Raw genomic sequence first — 22,199 nt, 5'->3', positions numbered from 1 at the left:
CCTGTAAGCTAATTTCTTGAAGATGGGCATATGATACACTCTCTATTAGTTTCCATGTATCATCTACATTCTCTCTCCTACAACTAATTGTAGTCTTAAAAGAAAAGAAAAGACTGCTACCATGCCAAGAAAGCAAACCCCTTTGTTGATTAGGATTTTTATCTAAGAAAAACTTGTGATTTACGAAGCCATTAAGGATGGAGATCCTCTCTCATTTCAGTGCCATTGTGACAATATGGGGCCTCATGGAACACATGGAACACAGAACACTGCGCATTCCCAAGCAATCAAGGGGCCATTGTAACACTCCAGGGCCTCATGGAAGACGGAGGCCCCGCAGAGAGACCTCAAATCAGAGGTTTGGGCAATCCTCAACCAGAGGAAGTTCAACAAGGGCAAGTGCCAGATTCTGTCCCTGTGATGGGGCAACCCCGAACGTCCGGACAGACTGGGAAGGATATTCTGCCTAGCAGCGCTGGAAAATGGCCTCTGGGGTCCTGGTGGATGGCCAGTTGGCCAAGAGTCAGTGGTGCTCTGGCGGGGGCTCCCTGCTCGCTCACAGGAGGGTTTTCAGACACACGAGTCCTTCGCTTGCACACAGACACAGACAGCTCATGGCAGCAGGGGCAGTATCTCCTGGGGTTCCTGCTGCCACGCCAGGAGCCTGGATGCACCTAAGCCCTTGTGGGGTGCCACCTGCTCTGCCACTATCTGAGATGCCCCACCGCCTGAGAGATGGAAACGCGGAGCTCTGTCCAAGAGAAGCACATCCCAGAGCTGCACGCATGGGCTTTGCCAGGATTTAGAACCGTAAATGCAATGTGACACCGAGACACTCTTTGTCCCACATAACTTCAAGGTCTCCCCAGGAGGTTGATGGCAATTGTTCTTGCTCAGGGTCATCTCCCCACACCAACAGCAGGTGTGTGCTCAAGACTTGTCTGGGCAATGCAAACAGATACACCCTGTCTAGTTCTTCCGGTCTCTCCAAGGAAGGCAAAAGAATCTCTGTGTGCCGGGTGAGAAGCCAGTGCTGGAAGTTGTGGTTCTATTGTGAGTGCCAAGAGGGGATGGCAGGTCTGTGATGAATGCCCTGAGGAGATGACCTGGGTTTTCCAGTGCACATGGCAATAGATCACACCCTGCTTTGGTGGTCATTTATGTCCTACGGAGGTGACAGAGATGGGAAAGAGAATGAAATTTTTGAATGTGCCTCTGAGTGCCCCTCAACCTGCCGCAAATGTGCAGATTGCAGTACATCCAGTTCAGGTGTGAGAGGCTGTTCCCTGGTCCTCGGAGCAAGAAGAGCTGGACGAGGGACGCAGTAGAACTCGCTTCCTGAGACTGCATCTCCATGAATCCCAAAACAAGTGCGAGGGATGCCACGTCCGAGTTTTCTCAGGGGAAGGTGTTTCTCCCACGCACTGCCTCCCCGTGGCACTGGTGCCACAGCCCCCGACGAAACCACAAGCGGTCTTTGTCCCTAGCAAAAGTGCTCCCTGGGAAATGTTCCCTGGGAAACTACAGAAAGCAGGGACTTAAGGGACATCATTGGGATGTGCGGGACCTCATGGAATTAAACAAACCGTGGGATATCTTTGGAACTTCATGGAATCAAAGGGATAAAACAAAAGAATTAAACCCCATGACCAGAAACCATTGGATGGAACATTTCTTTAATATGCCAGCTGGGGATTCGTGGGGGTACTCTGCCATGCATGAATCAAAGAATCAGTATAAATTTCGGAGTATAAATACTTTCAAGTGATACTTGAAAGACCCTCCCCTTCACAAGCGGTCCAAAATTCTCTTCTGATTTTAGGGTCAAATAGCCTCTTGGATTTTATTCGTGGAGCAAGACTGCCATCTAGCGTCCATTTCTTCTGGGAGGGGCAGTCATTTTCACAGAGTGGTCTTCTCCCTTAGGCGGCCTCGTAGCATCTCTGATTGATCTCTCCGACCCCTAACCCCTACACTAAATGCTTTAGGACCAGCTAAGACGTGTCTTAGAACTTCCCATTTGCTTAAACAATGTAGAATTGACTTTCTTCTTAACAGAACAATCTCTTATTAAACGAGTTTTCTGAGGCCTGTAAGCTAATTTCTTGAAGATGGGCATATGATACACTCTCTATTAGTTTCCATGTATCATCTACATTCTCTCTCCTACAACTAATTGTAGTCTTAAAAGAAAAGAAAAGACTGCTACCATGCCAAGAAAGCAAACCCCTTTGTTGATTAGGATTTTTATCTAAGAAAAACTTGTGATTTACGAAGCCATTAAGGATGGAGATCCTCTCTCATTTCAGTGCCATTGTGACAATATGGGGCCTCATGGAACACATGGAACACAGAACACTGCGCATTCCCAAGCAATCAAGGGGCCATTGTAACACTCCAGGGCCTCATGGAAGACGGAGGCCCCGCAGAGAGACCTCAAATCAGAGGTTTGGGCAATCCTCAACCAGAGGAAGTTCAACAAGGGCAAGTGCCAGATTCTGTCCCTGTGATGGGGCAACCCCGAACGTCCGGACAGACTGGGAAGGATATTCTGCCTAGCAGCGCTGGAAAATGGCCTCTGGGGTCCTGGTGGATGGCCAGTTGGCCAAGAGTCAGTGGTGCTCTGGCGGGGGCTCCCTGCTCGCTCACAGGAGGGTTTTCAGACACACGAGTCCTTCGCTTGCACACAGACACAGACAGCTCATGGCAGCAGGGGCAGTATCTCCTGGGGTTCCTGCTGCCACGCCAGGAGCCTGGATGCACCTAAGCCCTTGTGGGGTGCCACCTGCTCTGCCACTATCTGAGATGCCCCACCGCCTGAGAGATGGAAACGCGGAGCTCTGTCCAAGAGAAGCACATCCCAGAGCTGCACGCATGGGCTTTGCCAGGATTTAGAACCGTAAATGCAATGTGACACCGAGACACTCTTTGTCCCACATAACTTCAAGGTCTCCCCAGGAGGTTGATGGCAATTGTTCTTGCTCAGGGTCATCTCCCCACACCAACAGCAGGTGTGTGCTCAAGACTTGTCTGGGCAATGCAAACAGATACACCCTGTCTAGTTCTTCCGGTCTCTCCAAGGAAGGCAAAAGAATCTCTGTGTGCCGGGTGAGAAGCCAGTGCTGGAAGTTGTGGTTCTATTGTGAGTGCCAAGAGGGGATGGCAGGTCTGTGATGAATGCCCTGAGGAGATGACCTGGGTTTTCCAGTGCACATGGCAATAGATCACACCCTGCTTTGGTGGTCATTTATGTCCTACGGAGGTGACAGAGATGGGAAAGAGAATGAAATTTTTGAATGTGCCTCTGAGTGCCCCTCAACCTGCCGCAAATGTGCAGATTGCAGTACATCCAGTTCAGGTGTGAGAGGCTGTTCCCTGGTCCTCGGAGCAAGAAGAGCTGGACGAGGGACGCAGTAGAACTCGCTTCCTGAGACTGCATCTCCATGAATCCCAAAACAAGTGCGAGGGATGCCACGTCCGAGTTTTCTCAGGGGAAGGTGTTTCTCCCACGCACTGCCTCCCCGTGGCACTGGTGCCACAGCCCCCGACGAAACCACAAGCGGTCTTTGTCCCTAGCAAAAGTGCTCCCTGGGAAATGTTCCCTGGGAAACTACAGAAAGCAGGGACTTAAGGGACATCATTGGGATGTGCGGGACCTCATGGAATTAAACAAACCGTGGGATATCTTTGGAACTTCATGGAATCAAAGGGATAAAACAAAAGAATTAAACCCCATGACCGGAAACCATTGGATGGAACATTTCTTTAATATGCCAGCTGGGGATTCGTGGGGGTACTCTGCCATGCATGAATCAAAGAATCAGTATAAATTTCGGAGTATAAATACTTTCAAGTGATACTTGAAAGACCCTCCCCTTCACAAGCGGTCCAAAATTCTCTTCTGATTTTAGGGTCAAATAGCCTCTTGGATTTTATTCGTGGAGCAAGACTGCCATCTAGCGTCCATTTCTTCTGGGAGGGGCAGTCATTTTCACAGAGTGGTCTTCTCCCTTAGGCGGCCTCGTAGCATCTCTGATTGATCTCTCCGACCCCTAACCCCTACACTAAATGCTTTAGGACCAGCTAAGACGTGTCTTAGAACTTCCCATTTGCTTAAACAATGTAGAATTGACTTTCTTCTTAACAGAACAATCTCTTATTAAACGAGTTTTCTGAGGCCTGTAAGCTAATTTCTTGAAGATGGGCATATGATACACTCTCTATTAGTTTCCATGTATCATCTACATTCTCTCTCCTACAACTAATTGTAGTCTTAAAAGAAAAGAAAAGACTGCTACCATGCCAAGAAAGCAAACCCCTTTGTTGATTAGGATTTTTATCTAAGAAAAACTTGTGATTTACGAAGCCATTAAGGATGGAGATCCTCTCTCATTTCAGTGCCATTGTGACAATATGGGGCCTCATGGAACACATGGAACACAGAACACTGCGCATTCCCAAGCAATCAAGGGGCCATTGTAACACTCCAGGGCCTCATGGAAGACGGAGGCCCCGCAGAGAGACCTCAAATCAGAGGTTTGGGCAATCCTCAACCAGAGGAAGTTCAACAAGGGCAAGTGCCAGATTCTGTCCCTGTGATGGGGCAACCCCGAACGTCCGGACAGACTGGGAAGGATATTCTGCCTAGCAGCGCTGGAAAATGGCCTCTGGGGTCCTGGTGGATGGCCAGTTGGCCAAGAGTCAGTGGTGCTCTGGCGGGGGCTCCCTGCTCGCTCACAGGAGGGTTTTCAGACACACGAGTCCTTCGCTTGCACACAGACACAGACAGCTCATGGCAGCAGGGGCAGTATCTCCTGGGGTTCCTGCTGCCACGCCAGGAGCCTGGATGCACCTAAGCCCTTGTGGGGTGCCACCTGCTCTGCCACTATCTGAGATGCCCCACCGCCTGAGAGATGGAAACGCGGAGCTCTGTCCAAGAGAAGCACATCCCAGAGCTGCACGCATGGGCTTTGCCAGGATTTAGAACCGTAAATGCAATGTGACACCGAGACACTCTTTGTCCCACATAACTTCAAGGTCTCCCCAGGAGGTTGATGGCAATTGTTCTTGCTCAGGGTCATCTCCCCACACCAACAGCAGGTGTGTGCTCAAGACTTGTCTGGGCAATGCAAACAGATACACCCTGTCTAGTTCTTCCGGTCTCTCCAAGGAAGGCAAAAGAATCTCTGTGTGCCGGGTGAGAAGCCAGTGCTGGAAGTTGTGGTTCTATTGTGAGTGCCAAGAGGGGATGGCAGGTCTGTGATGAATGCCCTGAGGAGATGACCTGGGTTTTCCAGTGCACATGGCAATAGATCACACCCTGCTTTGGTGGTCATTTATGTCCTACGGAGGTGACAGAGATGGGAAAGAGAATGAAATTTTTGAATGTGCCTCTGAGTGCCCCTCAACCTGCCGCAAATGTGCAGATTGCAGTACATCCAGTTCAGGTGTGAGAGGCTGTTCCCTGGTCCTCGGAGCAAGAAGAGCTGGACGAGGGACGCAGTAGAACTCGCTTCCTGAGACTGCATCTCCATGAATCCCAAAACAAGTGCGAGGGATGCCACGTCCGAGTTTTCTCAGGGGAAGGTGTTTCTCCCACGCACTGCCTCCCCGTGGCACTGGTGCCACAGCCCCCGACGAAACCACAAGCGGTCTTTGTCCCTAGCAAAAGTGCTCCCTGGGAAATGTTCCCTGGGAAACTACAGAAAGCAGGGACTTAAGGGACATCATTGGGATGTGCGGGACCTCATGGAATTAAACAAACCGTGGGATATCTTTGGAACTTCATGGAATCAAAGGGATAAAACAAAAGAATTAAACCCCATGACCGGAAACCATTGGATGGAACATTTCTTTAATATGCCAGCTGGGGATTCGTGGGGGTACTCTGCCATGCATGAATCAAAGAATCAGTATAAATTTCGGAGTATAAATACTTTCAAGTGATACTTGAAAGACCCTCCCCTTCACAAGCGGTCCAAAATTCTCTTCTGATTTTAGGGTCAAATAGCCTCTTGGATTTTATTCGTGGAGCAAGACTGCCATCTAGCGTCCATTTCTTCTGGGAGGGGCAGTCATTTTCACAGAGTGGTCTTCTCCCTTAGGCGGCCTCGTAGCATCTCTGATTGATCTCTCCGACCCCTAACCCCTACACTAAATGCTTTAGGACCAGCTAAGACGTGTCTTAGAACTTCCCATTTGCTTAAACAATGTAGAATTGACTTTCTTCTTAACAGAACAATCTCTTATTAAACGAGTTTTCTGAGGCCTGTAAGCTAATTTCTTGAAGATGGGCATATGATACACTCTCTATTAGTTTCCATGTATCATCTACATTCTCTCTCCTACAACTAATTGTAGTCTTAAAAGAAAAGAAAAGACTGCTACCATGCCAAGAAAGCAAACCCCTTTGTTGATTAGGATTTTTATCTAAGAAAAACTTGTGATTTACGAAGCCATTAAGGATGGAGATCCTCTCTCATTTCAGTGCCATTGTGACAATATGGGGCCTCATGGAACACATGGAACACAGAACACTGCGCATTCCCAAGCAATCAAGGGGCCATTGTAACACTCCAGGGCCTCATGGAAGACGGAGGCCCCGCAGAGAGACCTCAAATCAGAGGTTTGGGCAATCCTCAACCAGAGGAAGTTCAACAAGGGCAAGTGCCAGATTCTGTCCCTGTGATGGGGCAACCCCGAACGTCCGGACAGACTGGGAAGGATATTCTGCCTAGCAGCGCTGGAAAATGGCCTCTGGGGTCCTGGTGGATGGCCAGTTGGCCAAGAGTCAGTGGTGCTCTGGCGGGGGCTCCCTGCTCGCTCACAGGAGGGTTTTCAGACACACGAGTCCTTCGCTTGCACACAGACACAGACAGCTCATGGCAGCAGGGGCAGTATCTCCTGGGGTTCCTGCTGCCACGCCAGGAGCCTGGATGCACCTAAGCCCTTGTGGGGTGCCACCTGCTCTGCCACTATCTGAGATGCCCCACCGCCTGAGAGATGGAAACGCGGAGCTCTGTCCAAGAGAAGCACATCCCAGAGCTGCACGCATGGGCTTTGCCAGGATTTAGAACCGTAAATGCAATGTGACACCGAGACACTCTTTGTCCCACATAACTTCAAGGTCTCCCCAGGAGGTTGATGGCAATTGTTCTTGCTCAGGGTCATCTCCCCACACCAACAGCAGGTGTGTGCTCAAGACTTGTCTGGGCAATGCAAACAGATACACCCTGTCTAGTTCTTCCGGTCTCTCCAAGGAAGGCAAAAGAATCTCTGTGTGCCGGGTGAGAAGCCAGTGCTGGAAGTTGTGGTTCTATTGTGAGTGCCAAGAGGGGATGGCAGGTCTGTGATGAATGCCCTGAGGAGATGACCTGGGTTTTCCAGTGCACATGGCAATAGATCACACCCTGCTTTGGTGGTCATTTATGTCCTACGGAGGTGACAGAGATGGGAAAGAGAATGAAATTTTTGAATGTGCCTCTGAGTGCCCCTCAACCTGCCGCAAATGTGCAGATTGCAGTACATCCAGTTCAGGTGTGAGAGGCTGTTCCCTGGTCCTCGGAGCAAGAAGAGCTGGACGAGGGACGCAGTAGAACTCGCTTCCTGAGACTGCATCTCCATGAATCCCAAAACAAGTGCGAGGGATGCCACGTCCGAGTTTTCTCAGGGGAAGGTGTTTCTCCCACGCACTGCCTCCCCGTGGCACTGGTGCCACAGCCCCCGACGAAACCACAAGCGGTCTTTGTCCCTAGCAAAAGTGCTCCCTGGGAAATGTTCCCTGGGAAACTACAGAAACCAGGGACTTAAGGGACATCATTGGGATGTGCGGGACCTCATGGAATTAAACAAACCGTGGGATATCTTTGGAACTTCATGGAATCAAAGGGATAAAACAAAAGAATTAAACCCCATGACCGGAAACCATTGGATGGAACATTTCTTTAATATGCCAGCTGGGGATTCGTGGGGGTACTCTGCCATGCATGAATCAAAGAATCAGTATAAATTTCGGAGTATAAATACTTTCAAGTGATACTTGAAAGACCCTCCCCTTCACAAGCGGTCCAAAATTCTCTTCTGATTTTAGGGTCAAATAGCCTCTTGGATTTTATTCGTGGAGCAAGACTGCCATCTAGCGTCCATTTCTTCTGGGAGGGGCAGTCATTTTCACAGAGTGGTCTTCTCCCTTAGGCGGCCTCGTAGCATCTCTGATTGATCTCTCCGACCCCTAACCCCTACACTAAATGCTTTAGGACCAGCTAAGACGTGTCTTAGAACTTCCCATTTGCTTAAACAATGTAGAATTGACTTTCTTCTTAACAGAACAATCTCTTATTAAACGAGTTTTCTGAGGCCTGTAAGCTAATTTCTTGAAGATGGGCATATGATACACTCTCTATTAGTTTCCATGTATCATCTACATTCTCTCTCCTACAACTAATTGTAGTCTTAAAAGAAAAGAAAAGACTGCTACCATGCCAAGAAAGCAAACCCCTTTGTTGATTAGGATTTTTATCTAAGAAAAACTTGTGATTTACGAAGCCATTAAGGATGGAGATCCTCTCTCATTTCAGTGCCATTGTGACAATATGGGGCCTCATGGAACACATGGAACACAGAACACTGCGCATTCCCAAGCAATCAAGGGGCCATTGTAACACTCCAGGGCCTCATGGAAGACGGAGGCCCCGCAGAGAGACCTCAAATCAGAGGTTTGGGCAATCCTCAACCAGAGGAAGTTCAACAAGGGCAAGTGCCAGATTCTGTCCCTGTGATGGGGCAACCCCGAACGTCCGGACAGACTGGGAAGGATATTCTGCCTAGCAGCGCTGGAAAATGGCCTCTGGGGTCCTGGTGGATGGCCAGTTGGCCAAGAGTCAGTGGTGCTCTGGCGGGGGCTCCCTGCTCGCTCACAGGAGGGTTTTCAGACACACGAGTCCTTCGCTTGCACACAGACACAGACAGCTCATGGCAGCAGGGGCAGTATCTCCTGGGGTTCCTGCTGCCACGCCAGGAGCCTGGATGCACCTAAGCCCTTGTGGGGTGCCACCTGCTCTGCCACTATCTGAGATGCCCCACCGCCTGAGAGATGGAAACGCGGAGCTCTGTCCAAGAGAAGCACATCCCAGAGCTGCACGCATGGGCTTTGCCAGGATTTAGAACCGTAAATGCAATGTGACACCGAGACACTCTTTGTCCCACATAACTTCAAGGTCTCCCCAGGAGGTTGATGGCAATTGTTCTTGCTCAGGGTCATCTCCCCACACCAACAGCAGGTGTGTGCTCAAGACTTGTCTGGGCAATGCAAACAGATACACCCTGTCTAGTTCTTCCGGTCTCTCCAAGGAAGGCAAAAGAATCTCTGTGTGCCGGGTGAGAAGCCAGTGCTGGAAGTTGTGGTTCTATTGTGAGTGCCAAGAGGGGATGGCAGGTCTGTGATGAATGCCCTGAGGAGATGACCTGGGTTTTCCAGTGCACATGGCAATAGATCACACCCTGCTTTGGTGGTCATTTATGTCCTACGGAGGTGACAGAGATGGGAAAGAGAATGAAATTTTTGAATGTGCCTCTGAGTGCCCCTCAACCTGCCGCAAATGTGCAGATTGCAGTACATCCAGTTCAGGTGTGAGAGGCTGTTCCCTGGTCCTCGGAGCAAGAAGAGCTGGACGAGGGACGCAGTAGAACTCGCTTCCTGAGACTGCATCTCCATGAATCCCAAAACAAGTGCGAGGGATGCCACGTCCGAGTTTTCTCAGGGGAAGGTGTTTCTCCCACGCACTGCCTCCCCGTGGCACTGGTGCCACAGCCCCCGACGAAACCACAAGCGGTCTTTGTCCCTAGCAAAAGTGCTCCCTGGGAAATGTTCCCTGGGAAACTACAGAAAGCAGGGACTTAAGGGACATCATTGGGATGTGCGGGACCTCATGGAATTAAACAAACCGTGGGATATCTTTGGAACTTCATGGAATCAAAGGGATAAAACAAAAGAATTAAACCCCATGACCGGAAACCATTGGATGGAACATTTCTTTAATATGCCAGCTGGGGATTCGTGGGGGTACTCTGCCATGCATGAATCAAAGAATCAGTATAAATTTCGGAGTATAAATACTTTCAAGTGATACTTGAAAGACCCTCCCCTTCACAAGCGGTCCAAAATTCTCTTCTGATTTTAGGGTCAAATAGCCTCTTGGATTTTATTCGTGGAGCAAGACTGCCATCTAGCGTCCATTTCTTCTGGGAGGGGCAGTCATTTTCACAGAGTGGTCTTCTCCCTTAGGCGGCCTCGTAGCATCTCTGATTGATCTCTCCGACCCCTAACCCCTACACTAAATGCTTTAGGACCAGCTAAGACGTGTCTTAGAACTTCCCATTTGCTTAAACAATGTAGAATTGACTTTCTTCTTAACAGAACAATCTCTTATTAAACGAGTTTTCTGAGGCCTGTAAGCTAATTTCTTGAAGATGGGCATATGATACACTCTCTATTAGTTTCCATGTATCATCTACATTCTCTCTCCTACAACTAATTGTAGTCTTAAAAGAAAAGAAAAGACTGCTACCATGCCAAGAAAGCAAACCCCTTTGTTGATTAGGATTTTTATCTAAGAAAAACTTGTGATTTACGAAGCCATTAAGGATGGAGATCCTCTCTCATTTCAGTGCCATTGTGACAATATGGGGCCTCATGGAACACATGGAACACAGAACACTGCGCATTCCCAAGCAATCAAGGGGCCATTGTAACACTCCAGGGCCTCATGGAAGACGGAGGCCCCGCAGAGAGACCTCAAATCAGAGGTTTGGGCAATCCTCAACCAGAGGAAGTTCAACAAGGGCAAGTGCCAGATTCTGTCCCTGTGATGGGGCAACCCCGAACGTCCGGACAGACTGGGAAGGATATTCTGCCTAGCAGCGCTGGAAAATGGCCTCTGGGGTCCTGGTGGATGGCCAGTTGGCCAAGAGTCAGTGGTGCTCTGGCGGGGGCTCCCTGCTCGCTCACAGGAGGGTTTTCAGACACTCGAGTCCTTCGCTTGCACACAGACACAGACAGCTCATGGCAGCAGGGGCAGTATCTCCTGGGGTTCCTGCTGCCACGCCAGGAGCCTGGATGCACCTAAGCCCTTGTGGGGTGCCACCTGCTCTGCCACTATCTGAGATGCCCCACCGCCTGAGAGATGGAAACGCGGAGCTCTGTCCAAGAGAAGCACATCCCAGAGCTGCACGCATGGGCTTTGCCAGGATTTAGAACCGTAAATGCAATGTGACACCGAGACACTCTTTGTCCCACATAACTTCAAGGTCTCCCCAGGAGGTTGATGGCAATTGTTCTTGCTCAGGGTCATCTCCCCACACCAACAGCAGGTGTGTGCTCAAGACTTGTCTGGGCAATGCAAACAGATACACCCTGTCTAGTTCTTCCGGTCTCTCCAAGGAAGGCAAAAGAATCTCTGTGTGCCGGGTGAGAAGCCAGTGCTGGAAGTTGTGGTTCTATTGTGAGTGCCAAGAGGGGATGGCAGGTCTGTGATGAATGCCCTGAGGAGATGACCTGGGTTTTCCAGTGCACATGGCAATAGATCACACCCTGCTTTGGTGGTCATTTATGTCCTACGGAGGTGACAGAGATGGGAAAGAGAATGAAATTTTTGAATGTGCCTCTGAGTGCCCCTCAACCTGCCGCAAATGTGCAGATTGCAGTACATCCAGTTCAGGTGTGAGAGGCTGTTCCCTGGTCCTCGGAGTAAGAAGAGCTGGACGAGGGACGCAGTAGAACTCGCTTCCTGAGACTGCATCTCCATGAATCCCAAAACAAGTGCGAGGGATGCCACGTCCGAATTTTCTCAGGGGAAGGTGTTTCTCCCACGCACTGCCTCCCCGTGGCACTGGTGCCACAGCCCCCGACGAAACCACAAGCGGTCTTTGTCCCTAGCAAAAGTGCTCCCTGGGAAATGTTCCCTGGGAAACTACAGAAAGCAGGGACTTAAGGGACATCATTGGGATGTGCGGGACCTCATGGAATTAAACAAACCGTGGGATATCTTTGGAACTTCATGGAATCAAAGGGATAAAACAAAAGAATTAAACCCCATGACCGGAAACCATTGGATGGAACATTTCTTTAATATGCCAGCTGGGGATTCGTGGGGGTACTCTGCCATGCATGAATCAAAGAATCAGTATAAATTTCGGAGTATAAATACTTTCAAGTGATACTTGAAAGACCCTCCCCTTCACAAGCGGTCCAAAATTCTCTTCTGATTTTAGGGTCAAATAGCCTCTTGGATTTTATTCGTGGAGCAAGACTGCCATCTAGCGTCCATTTCTTCTGGGAGGGGCAGTCATTTTCACAGAGTGGTCTTCTCCCTTAGGCGGCCTCGTAGCATCTCTGATTGATCTCTCCGACCCCTAACCCCTACACTAAATGCTTTAGGACCAGCTAAGACGTGTCTTAGAACTTCCCATTTGCTTAAACAATGTAGAATTGACTTTCTTCTTAACAGAACAATCTCTTATTAAACGAGTTTTCTGAGGCCTGTAAGCTAATTTCTTGAAGATGGGCATATGATACACTCTCTATTAGTTTCCATGTATCATCTACATTCTCTCTCCTACAACTAATTGTAGTCTTAAAAGAAAAGAAAAGACTGCTACCATGCCAAGAAAGCAAACCCCTTTGTTGATTAGGATTTTTATCTAAGAAAAACTTGTGATTTACGAAGCCATTAAGGATGGAGATCCTCTCTCATTTCAGTGCCATTGTGACAATATGGGGCCTCATGGAACACATGGAACACAGAACACTGCGCATTCCCAAGCAATCAAGGGGCCATTGTAACACTCCAGGGCCTCATGGAAGACGGAGGCCCTGCAGAGAGACCTCAAATCAGAGGTTTGGGCAATCCTCAACCAGAGGAAGTTCAACAAGGGCAAGTGCCAGATTCTGTCCCTGTGATGGGGCAACCCCGAACGTCCGGACAGACTGGGAAGGATATTCTGCCTAGCAGCGCTGGAAAATGGCCTCTGGGGTCCTGGTGGATGGCCAGTTGGCCAAGAGTCAGTGGTGCTCTGGCGGGGGTTCCCTGCTCGCTCACAGGAGGGTTTTCAGACACACGAGTCCTTCGCTTGCACACAGACACAGACAGCTCATGGCAGCAGGGGCAGTATCTCCTGGGGTTCCTGCTGCCACGCCAGGAGCCTGGATGCACCTAAGCCCTTGTGGGGTGCCACCTGCTCTGCCACTATCTGAGATGCCCCACCGCCTGAGAGATGGAAACGCGGAGCTCTGTCCAAGAGAAGCACATCCCAGAGCTGCACGCATGGGCTTTGCCAGGATTTAGAACCGTAAATGCAATGTGACACCGAGACACTCTTTGTCCCACATAACTTCAAGGTCTCCCCAGGAGGTTGATGGCAATTGTTCTTGCTCAGGGTCATCTCCCCACACCAACAGCAGGTGTGTGCTCAAGACTTGTCTGGGCAATGCAAACAGATACACCCTGTCTAGTTCTTCCAGTCTCTCCAAGGAAGGCAAAAGAATCTCTGTGTGCCGGGTGAGAAGCCAGTGCTGGAAGTTGTGGTTCTATTGTGAGTGCCAAGAGGGGATGGCAGGTCTGTGATGAATGCCCTGAGGAGATGACCTGGGTTTTCCAGTGCACATGGCAATAGATCACACCCTGCTTTGGTGGTCATTTATGTCCTACGGAGGTGACAGAGATGGGAAAGAGAATGAAATTTTTGAATGTGCCTCTGAGTGCCCCTCAACCTGCCGCAAATGTGCAGATTGCAGTACATCCAGTTCAGGTGTGAGAGGCTGTTCCCTGGTCCTCGGAGCAAGAAGAGCTGGACGAGGGACGCAGTAGAACTCGCTTCCTGAGACTGCATCTCCATGAATCCCAAAACAAGTGCGAGGGATGCCACGTCCGAGTTTTCTCAGGGGAAGGTGTTTCTCCCACGCACTGCCTCCCCGTGGCACTGGTGCCACAGCCCCCGACGAAACCACAAGCGGTCTTTGTCCCTAGCAAAAGTGCTCCCTGGGAAATGTTCCCTGGGAAACTACAGAAAGCAGGGACTTAAGGGACATCATTGGGATGTGCGGGACCTCATGGAATTAAACAAACCGTGGGATATCTTTGGAACTTCATGGAATCAAAGGGATAAAACAAAAGAATTAAACCCCATGACCGGAAACCATTGGATGGAACATTTCTTTAATATGCCAGCTGGGGATTCGTGGGGGTACTCTGCCATGCATGAATCAAAGAATCAGTATAAATTTCGGAGTATAAATACTTTCAAGTGATACTTGAAAGACCCTCCCCTTCACAAGCGGTCCAAAATTCTCTTCTGATTTTAGGGTCAAATAGCCTCTTGGATTTTATTCGTGGAGCAAGACTGCCATCTAGCGTCCATTTCTTCTGGGAGGGGCAGTCATTTTCACAGAGTGGTCTTCTCCCTTAGGCGGCCTCGTAGCATCTCTGATTGATCTCTCCGACCCCTAACCCCTACACTAAATGCTTTAGGACCAGCTAAGACGTGTCTTAGAACTTCCCATTTGCTTAAACAATGTAGAATTGACTTTCTTCTTAACAGAACAATCTCTTATTAAACGAGTTTTCTGAGGCCTGTAAGCTAATTTCTTGAAGATGGGCATATGATACACTCTCTATTAGTTTCCATGTATCATCTACATTCTCTCTCCTACAACTAATTGTAGTCTTAAAAGAAAAGAAAAGACTGCTACCATGCCAAGAAAGCAAACCCCTTTGTTGATTAGGATTTTTATCTAAGAAAAACTTGTGATTTACGAAGCCATTAAGGATGGAGATCCTCTCTCATTTCAGTGCCATTGTGACAATATGGGGCCTCATGGAACACATGGAACACAGAACACTGCGCATTCCCAAGCAATCAAGGGGCCATTGTAACACTCCAGGGCCTCATGGAAGACGGAGGCCCCGCAGAGAGACCTCAAATCAGAGGTTTGGGCAATCCTCAACCAGAGGAAGTTCAACAAGGGCAAGTGCCAGATTCTGTCCCTGTGATGGGGCAACCCCGAACGTCCGGACAGACTGGGAAGGATATTCTGCCTAGCAGCGCTGGAAAATGGCCTCTGGGGTCCTGGTGGATGGCCAGTTGGCCAAGAGTCAGTGGTGCTCTGGCGGGGGCTCCCTGCTCGCTCACAGGAGGGTTTTCAGACACACGAGTCCTTCGCTTGCACACAGACACAGACAGCTCATGGCAGCAGGGGCAGTATCTCCTGGGGTTCCTGCTGCCACGCCAGGAGCCTGGATGCACCTAAGCCCTTGTGGGGTGCCACCTGCTCTGCCACTATCTGAGATGCCCCACCGCCTGAGAGATGGAAACGCGGAGCTCTGTCCAAGAGAAGCACATCCCAGAGCTGCACGCATGGGCTTTGCCAGGATTTAGAACCGTAAATGCAATGTGACACCGAGACACTCTTTGTCCCACATAACTTCAAGGTCTCCCCAGGAGGTTGATGGCAATTGTTCTTGCTCAGGGTCATCTCCCCACACCAACAGCAGGTGTGTGCTCAAGACTTGTCTGGGCAATGCAAACAGATACACCCTGTCTAGTTCTTCCGGTCTCTCCAAGGAAGGCAAAAGAATCTCTGTGTGCCGGGTGAGAAGCCAGTGCTGGAAGTTGTGGTTCTATTGTGAGTGCCAAGAGGGGATGGCAGGTCTGTGATGAATGCCCTGAGGAGATGACCTGGGTTTTCCAGTGCACATGGCAATAGATCACACCCTGCTTTGGTGGTCATTTATGTCCTACGGAGGTGACAGAGATGGGAAAGAGAATGAAATTTTTGAATGTGCCTCTGAGTGCCCCTCAACCTGCCGCAAATGTGCAGATTGCAGTACATCCAGTTCAGGTGTGAGAGGCTGTTCCCTGGTCCTCGGAGCAAGAAGAGCTGGACGAGGGACGCAGTAGAACTCGCTTCCTGAGACTGCATCTCCATGAATCCCAAAACAAGTGCGAGGGATGCCACGTCCGAGTTTTCTCAGGGGAAGGTGTTTCTCCCACGCACTGCCTCCCCGTGGCACTGGTGCCACAGCCCCCGACGAAACCACAAGCGGTCTTTGTCCCTAGCAAAAGTGCTCCCTGGGAAATGTTCCCTGGGAAACTACAGAAAGCAGGGACTTAAGGGACATCATTGGGATGTGCGGGACCTCATGGAATTAAACAAACCGTGGGATATCTTTGGAACTTCATGGAATCAAAGGGATAAAACAAAAGAATTAAACCCCATGACCGGAAACCATTGGATGGAACATTTCTTTAATATGCCAGCTGGGGATTCGTGGGGGTACTCTGCCATGCATGAATCAAAGAATCAGTATAAATTTCGGAGTATAAATACTTTCAAGTGATACTTGAAAGACCCTCCCCTTCACAAGCGGTCCAAAATTCTCTTCTGATTTTAGGGTCAAATAGCCTCTTGGATTTTATTCGTGGAGCAAGACTGCCATCTAGCGTCCATTTCTTCTGGGAGGGGCAGTCATTTTCACAGAGTGGTCTTCTCCCTTAGGCGGCCTCGTAGCATCTCTGATTGATCTCTCCGACCCCTAACCCCTACACTAAATGCTTTAGGACCAGCTAAGACGTGTCTTAGAACTTCCCATTTGCTTAAACAATGTAGAATTGACTTTCTTCTTAACAGAACAATCTCTTATTAAACGAGTTTTCTGAGGCCTGTAAGCTAATTTCTTGAAGATGGGCATATGATACACTCTCTATTAGTTTCCATGTATCATCTACATTCTCTCTCCTATAACTAATTGTAGTCTTAAAAGAAAAGAAAAGACTGCTACCATGCCAAGAAAGCAAACCCCTTTGTTGATTAGGATTTTTATCTAAGAAAAACTTGTGATTTACGAAGCCATTAAGGATGGAGATCCTCTCTCATTTCAGTGCCATTGTGACAATATGGGGCCTCATGGAACACATGGAACACAGAACACTGCGCATTCCCAAGCAATCAAGGGGCCATTGTAACACTCCAGGGCCTCATGGAAGACGGAGGCCCCGCAGAGAGACCTCAAATCAGAGGTTTGGGCAATCCTCAACCAGAGGAAGTTCAACAAGGGCAAGTGCCAGATTCTGTCCCTGTGATGGGGCAACCCCGAACGTCCGGACAGACTGGGAAGGATATTCTGCCTAGCAGCGCTGGAAAATGGCCTCTGGGGTCCTGGTGGATGGCCAGTTGGCCAAGAGTCAGTGGTGCTCTGGCGGGGGCTCCCTGCTCGCTCACAGGAGGGTTTTCAGACACACGAGTCCTTCGCTTGCACACAGACACAGACAGTTCATGGCAGCAGGGGCAGTATCTCCTGGGGTTCCTGCTGCCACGCCAGGAGCCTGGATGCACCTAAGCCCTTGTGGGGTGCCACCTGCTCTGCCACTATCTGAGATGCCCCACCGCCTGAGAGATGGAAACGCGGAGCTCTGTCCAAGAGAAGCACATCCCAGAGCTGCACGCATGGGCTTTGCCAGGATTTAGAACCGTAAATGCAATGTGACACCGAGACACTCTTTGTCCCACATAACTTCAAGGTCTCCCCAGGAGGTTGATGGCAATTGTTCTTGCTCAGGGTCATCTCCCCACACCAACAGCAGGTGTGTGCTCAAGACTTGTCTGGGCAATGCAAACAGATACACCCTGTCTAGTTCTTCCGGTCTCTCCAAGGAAGGCAAAAGAATCTCTGTGTGCCGGGTGAGAAGCCAGTGCTGGAAGTTGTGGTTCTATTGTGAGTGCCAAGAGGGGATGGCAGGTCTGTGATGAATGCCCTGAGGAGATGACCTGGGTTTTCCAGTGCACATGGCAATAGATCACACCCTGCTTTGGTGGTCATTTATGTCCTACGGAGGTGACAGAGATGGGAAAGAGAATGAAATTTTTGAATGTGCCTCTGAGTGCCCCTCAACCTGCCGCAAATGTGCAGATTGCAGTACATCCAGTTCAGGTGTGAGAGGCTGTTCCCTGGTCCTCGGAGCAAGAAGAGCTGGACGAGGGACGCAGTAGAACTCGCTTCCTGAGACTGCATCTCCATGAATCCCAAAACAAGTGCGAGGGATGCCACGTCCGAGTTTTCTCAGGGGAAGGTGTTTCTCCCACGCACTGCCTCCCCGTGGCACTGGTGCCACAGCCCCCGACGAAACCACAAGCGGTCTTTGTCCCTAGCAAAAGTGCTCCCTGGGAAATGTTCCCTGGGAAACTACAGAAAGCAGGGACTTAAGGGACATCATTGGGATGTGCGGGACCTCATGGAATTAAACAAACCGTGGGATATCTTTGGAACTTCATGGAATCAAAGGGATAAAACAAAAGAATTAAACCCCATGACCGGAAACCATTGGATGGAACATTTCTTTAATATGCCAGCTGGGGATTCGTGGGGGTACTCTGCCATGCATGAATCAAAGAATCAGTATAAATTTCGGAGTATAAATACTTTCAAGTGATACTTGAAAGACCCTCCCCTTCACAAGCGGTCCAAAATTCTCTTCTGATTTTAGGGTCAAATAGCCTCTTGGATTTTATTCGTGGAGCAAGACTGCCATCTAGCGTCCATTTCTTCTGGGAGGGGCAGTCATTTTCACAGAGTGGTCTTCTCCCTTAGGCGGCCTCGTAGCATCTCTGATTGATCTCTCCGACCCCTAACCCCTACACTAAATGCTTTAGGACCAGCTAAGACGTGTCTTAGAACTTCCCATTTGCTTAAACAATGTAGAATTGACTTTCTTCTTAACAGAACAATCTCTTATTAAACGAGTTTTCTGAGGCCTGTAAGCTAATTTCTTGAAGATGGGCATATGATACACTCTCTATTAGTTTCCATGTATCATCTACATTCTCTCTCCTACAACTAATTGTAGTCTTAAAAGAAAAGAAAAGACTGCTACCATGCCAAGAAAGCAAACCCCTTTGTTGATTAGGATTTTTATCTAAGAAAAACTTGTGATTTACGAAGCCATTAAGGATGGAGATCCTCTCTCATTTCAGTGCCATTGTGACAATATGGGGCCTCATGGAACACATGGAACACAGAACACTGCGCATTCCCAAGCAATCAAGGGGCCATTGTAACACTCCAGGGCCTCATGGAAGACGGAGGCCCCGCAGAGAGACCTCAAATCAGAGGTTTGGGCAATCCTCAACCAGAGGAAGTTCAACAAGGGCAAGTGCCAGATTCTGTCCCTGTGATGGGGCAACCCCGAACGTCCGGACAGACTGGGAAGGATATTCTGCCTAGCAGCGCTGGAAAATGGCCTCTGGGGTCCTGGTGGATGGCCAGTTGGCCAAGAGTCAGTGGTGCTCTGGCGGGGGCTCCCTGCTCGCTCACAGGAGGGTTTTCAGACACACGAGTCCTTCGCTTGCACACAGACACAGACAGCTCATGGCAGCAGGGGCAGTATCTCCTGGGGTTCCTGCTGCCACGCCAGGAGCCTGGATGCACCTAAGCCCTTGTGGGGTGCCACCTGCTCTGCCACTATCTGAGATGCCCCACCGCCTGAGAGATGGAAACGCGGAGCTCTGTCCAAGAGAAGCACATCCCAGAGCTGCACGCATGGGCTTTGCCAGGATTTAGAACCGTAAATGCAATGTGACACCGAGACACTCTTTGTCCCACATAACTTCAAGGTCTCCCCAGGAGGTTGATGGCAATTGTTCTTGCTCAGGGTCATCTCCCCACACCAACAGCAGGTGTGTGCTCAAGACTTGTCTGGGCAATGCAAACAGATACACCCTGTCTAGTTCTTCCGGTCTCTCCAAGGAAGGCAAAAGAATCTCTGTGTGCCGGGTGAGAAGCCAGTGCTGGAAGTTGTGGTTCTATTGTGAGTGCCAAGAGGGGATGGCAGGTCTGTGATGAATGCCCTGAGGAGATGACCTGGGTTTTCCAGTGCACATGGCAATAGATCACACCCTGCTTTGGTGGTCATTTATGTCCTACGGAGGTGACAGAGATGGGAAAGAGAATGAAATTTTTGAATGTGCCTCTGAGTGCCCCTCAACCTGCCGCAAATGTGCAGATTGCAGTACATCCAGTTCAGGTGTGAGAGGCTGTTCCCTGGTCCTCGGAGCAAGAAGAGCTGGACGAGGGACGCAGTAGAACTCGCTTCCTGAGACTGCATCTCCATGAATCCCAAAACAAGTGCGAGGGATGCCACGTCCGAGTTTTCTCAGGGGAAGGTGTTTCTCCCACGCACTGCCTCTCCGTGGCACTGGTGCCACAGCCCCCGACGAAACCACAAGCGGTCTTTGTCCCTAGCAAAAGTGCTCCCTGGGAAATGTTCCCTGGGAAACTACAGAAAGCAGGGACTTAAGGGACATCATTGGGATGTGCGGGACCTCATGGAATTAAACAAACCGTGGGATATCTTTGGAACTTCATGGAATCAAAGGGATAAAACAAAAGAATTAAACCCCATGACCGGAAACCATTGGATGGAACATTTCTTTAATATGCCAGCTGGGGATTCGTGGGGGTACTCTGCCATGCATGAATCAAAGAATCAGTATAAATTTCGGAGTATAAATACTTTCAAGTGATACTTGAAAGACCCTCCCCTTCACAAGCGGTCCAAAATTCTCTTCTGATTTTAGGGTCAAATAGCCTCTTGGATTTTATTCGTGGAGCAAGACTGCCATCTAGCGTCCATTTCTTCTGGGAGGGGCAGTCATTTTCACAGAGTGGTCTTCTCCCTTAGGCGGCCTCGTAGCATCTCTGATTGATCTCTCCGACCCCTAACCCCTACACTAAATGCTTTAGGACCAGCTAAGACGTGTCTTAGAACTTCCCATTTGCTTAAACAATGTAGAATTGACTTTCTTCTTAACAGAACAATCTCTTATTAAACGAGTTTTCTGAGGCCTGTAAGCTAATTTCTTGAAGATGGGCATATGATACACTCTCTATTAGTTTCCATGTATCATCTACATTCTCTCTCCTACAACTAATTGTAGTCTTAAAAGAAAAGAAAAGACTGCTACCATGCCAAGAAAGCAAACCCCTTTGTTGATTAGGATTTTTATCTAAGAAAAACTTGTGATTTACGAAGCCATTAAGGATGGAGATCCTCTCTCATTTCAGTGCCATTGTGACAATATGGGGCCTCATGGAACACATGGAACACAGAACACTGCGCATTCCCAAGCAATCAAGGGGCCATTGTAACACTCCAGGGCCTCATGGAAGACGGAGGCCCCGCAGAGAGACCTCAAATCAGAGGTTTGGGCAATCCTCAACCAGAGGAAGTTCAACAAGGGCAAGTGCCAGATTCTGTCCCTGTGATGGGGCAACCCCGAACGTCCGGACAGACTGGGAAGGATATTCTGCCTAGCAGCGCTGGAAAATGGCCTCTGGGGTCCTGGTGGATGGCCAGTTGGCCAAGAGTCAGTGGTGCTCTGGCGGGGGCTCCCTGCTCGCTCACAGGAGGGTTTTCAGACACACGAGTCCTTCGCTTGCACACAGACACAGACAGCTCATGGCAGCAGGGGCAGTATCTCCTGGGGTTCCTGCTGCCACGCCAGGAGCCTGGATGCACCTAAGCCCTTGTGGGGTGCCACCTGCTCTGCCACTATCTGAGATGCCCCACCGCCTGAGAGATGGAAACGCGGAGCTCTGTCCAAGAGAAGCACATCCCAGAGCTGCACGCATGGGCTTTGCCAGGATTTAGAACCGTAAATGCAATGTGACACCGAGACACTCTTTGTCCCACATAACTTCAAGGTCTCCCCAGGAGGTTGATGGCAATTGTTCTTGCTCAGGGTCATCTCCCCACACCAACAGCAGGTGTGTGCTCAAGACTTGTCTGGGCAATGCAAACAGATACACCCTGTCTAGTTCTTCCGGTCTCTCCAAGGAAGGCAAAAGAATCTCTGTGTGCCGGGTGAGAAGCCAGTGCTGGAAGTTGTGGTTCTATTGTGAGTGCCAAGAGGGGATGGCAGGTCTGTGATGAATGCCCTGAGGAGATGACCTGGGTTTTCCAGTGCACATGGCAATAGATCACACCCTGCTTTGGTGGTCATTTATGTCCTACGGAGGTGACAGAGATGGGAAAGAGAATGAAATTTTTGAATGTGCCTCTGAGTGCCCCTCAACCTGCCGCAAATGTGCAGATTGCAGTACATCCAGTTCAGGTGTGAGAGGCTGTTCCCTGGTCCTCGGAGCAAGAAGAGC

The sequence above is a fragment of the Manacus candei genome, unplaced genomic scaffold (assembly GCF_025592945.1).
Source record: "Manacus candei isolate 608988 ecotype Guabito, Panama unplaced genomic scaffold, ASM2559294v1 h1tg000002l, whole genome shotgun sequence".
NCBI lineage: Eukaryota > Metazoa > Chordata > Aves > Passeriformes > Pipridae > Manacus > Manacus candei.
Note: the sequence above shows the minus strand (reverse complement) of the source record.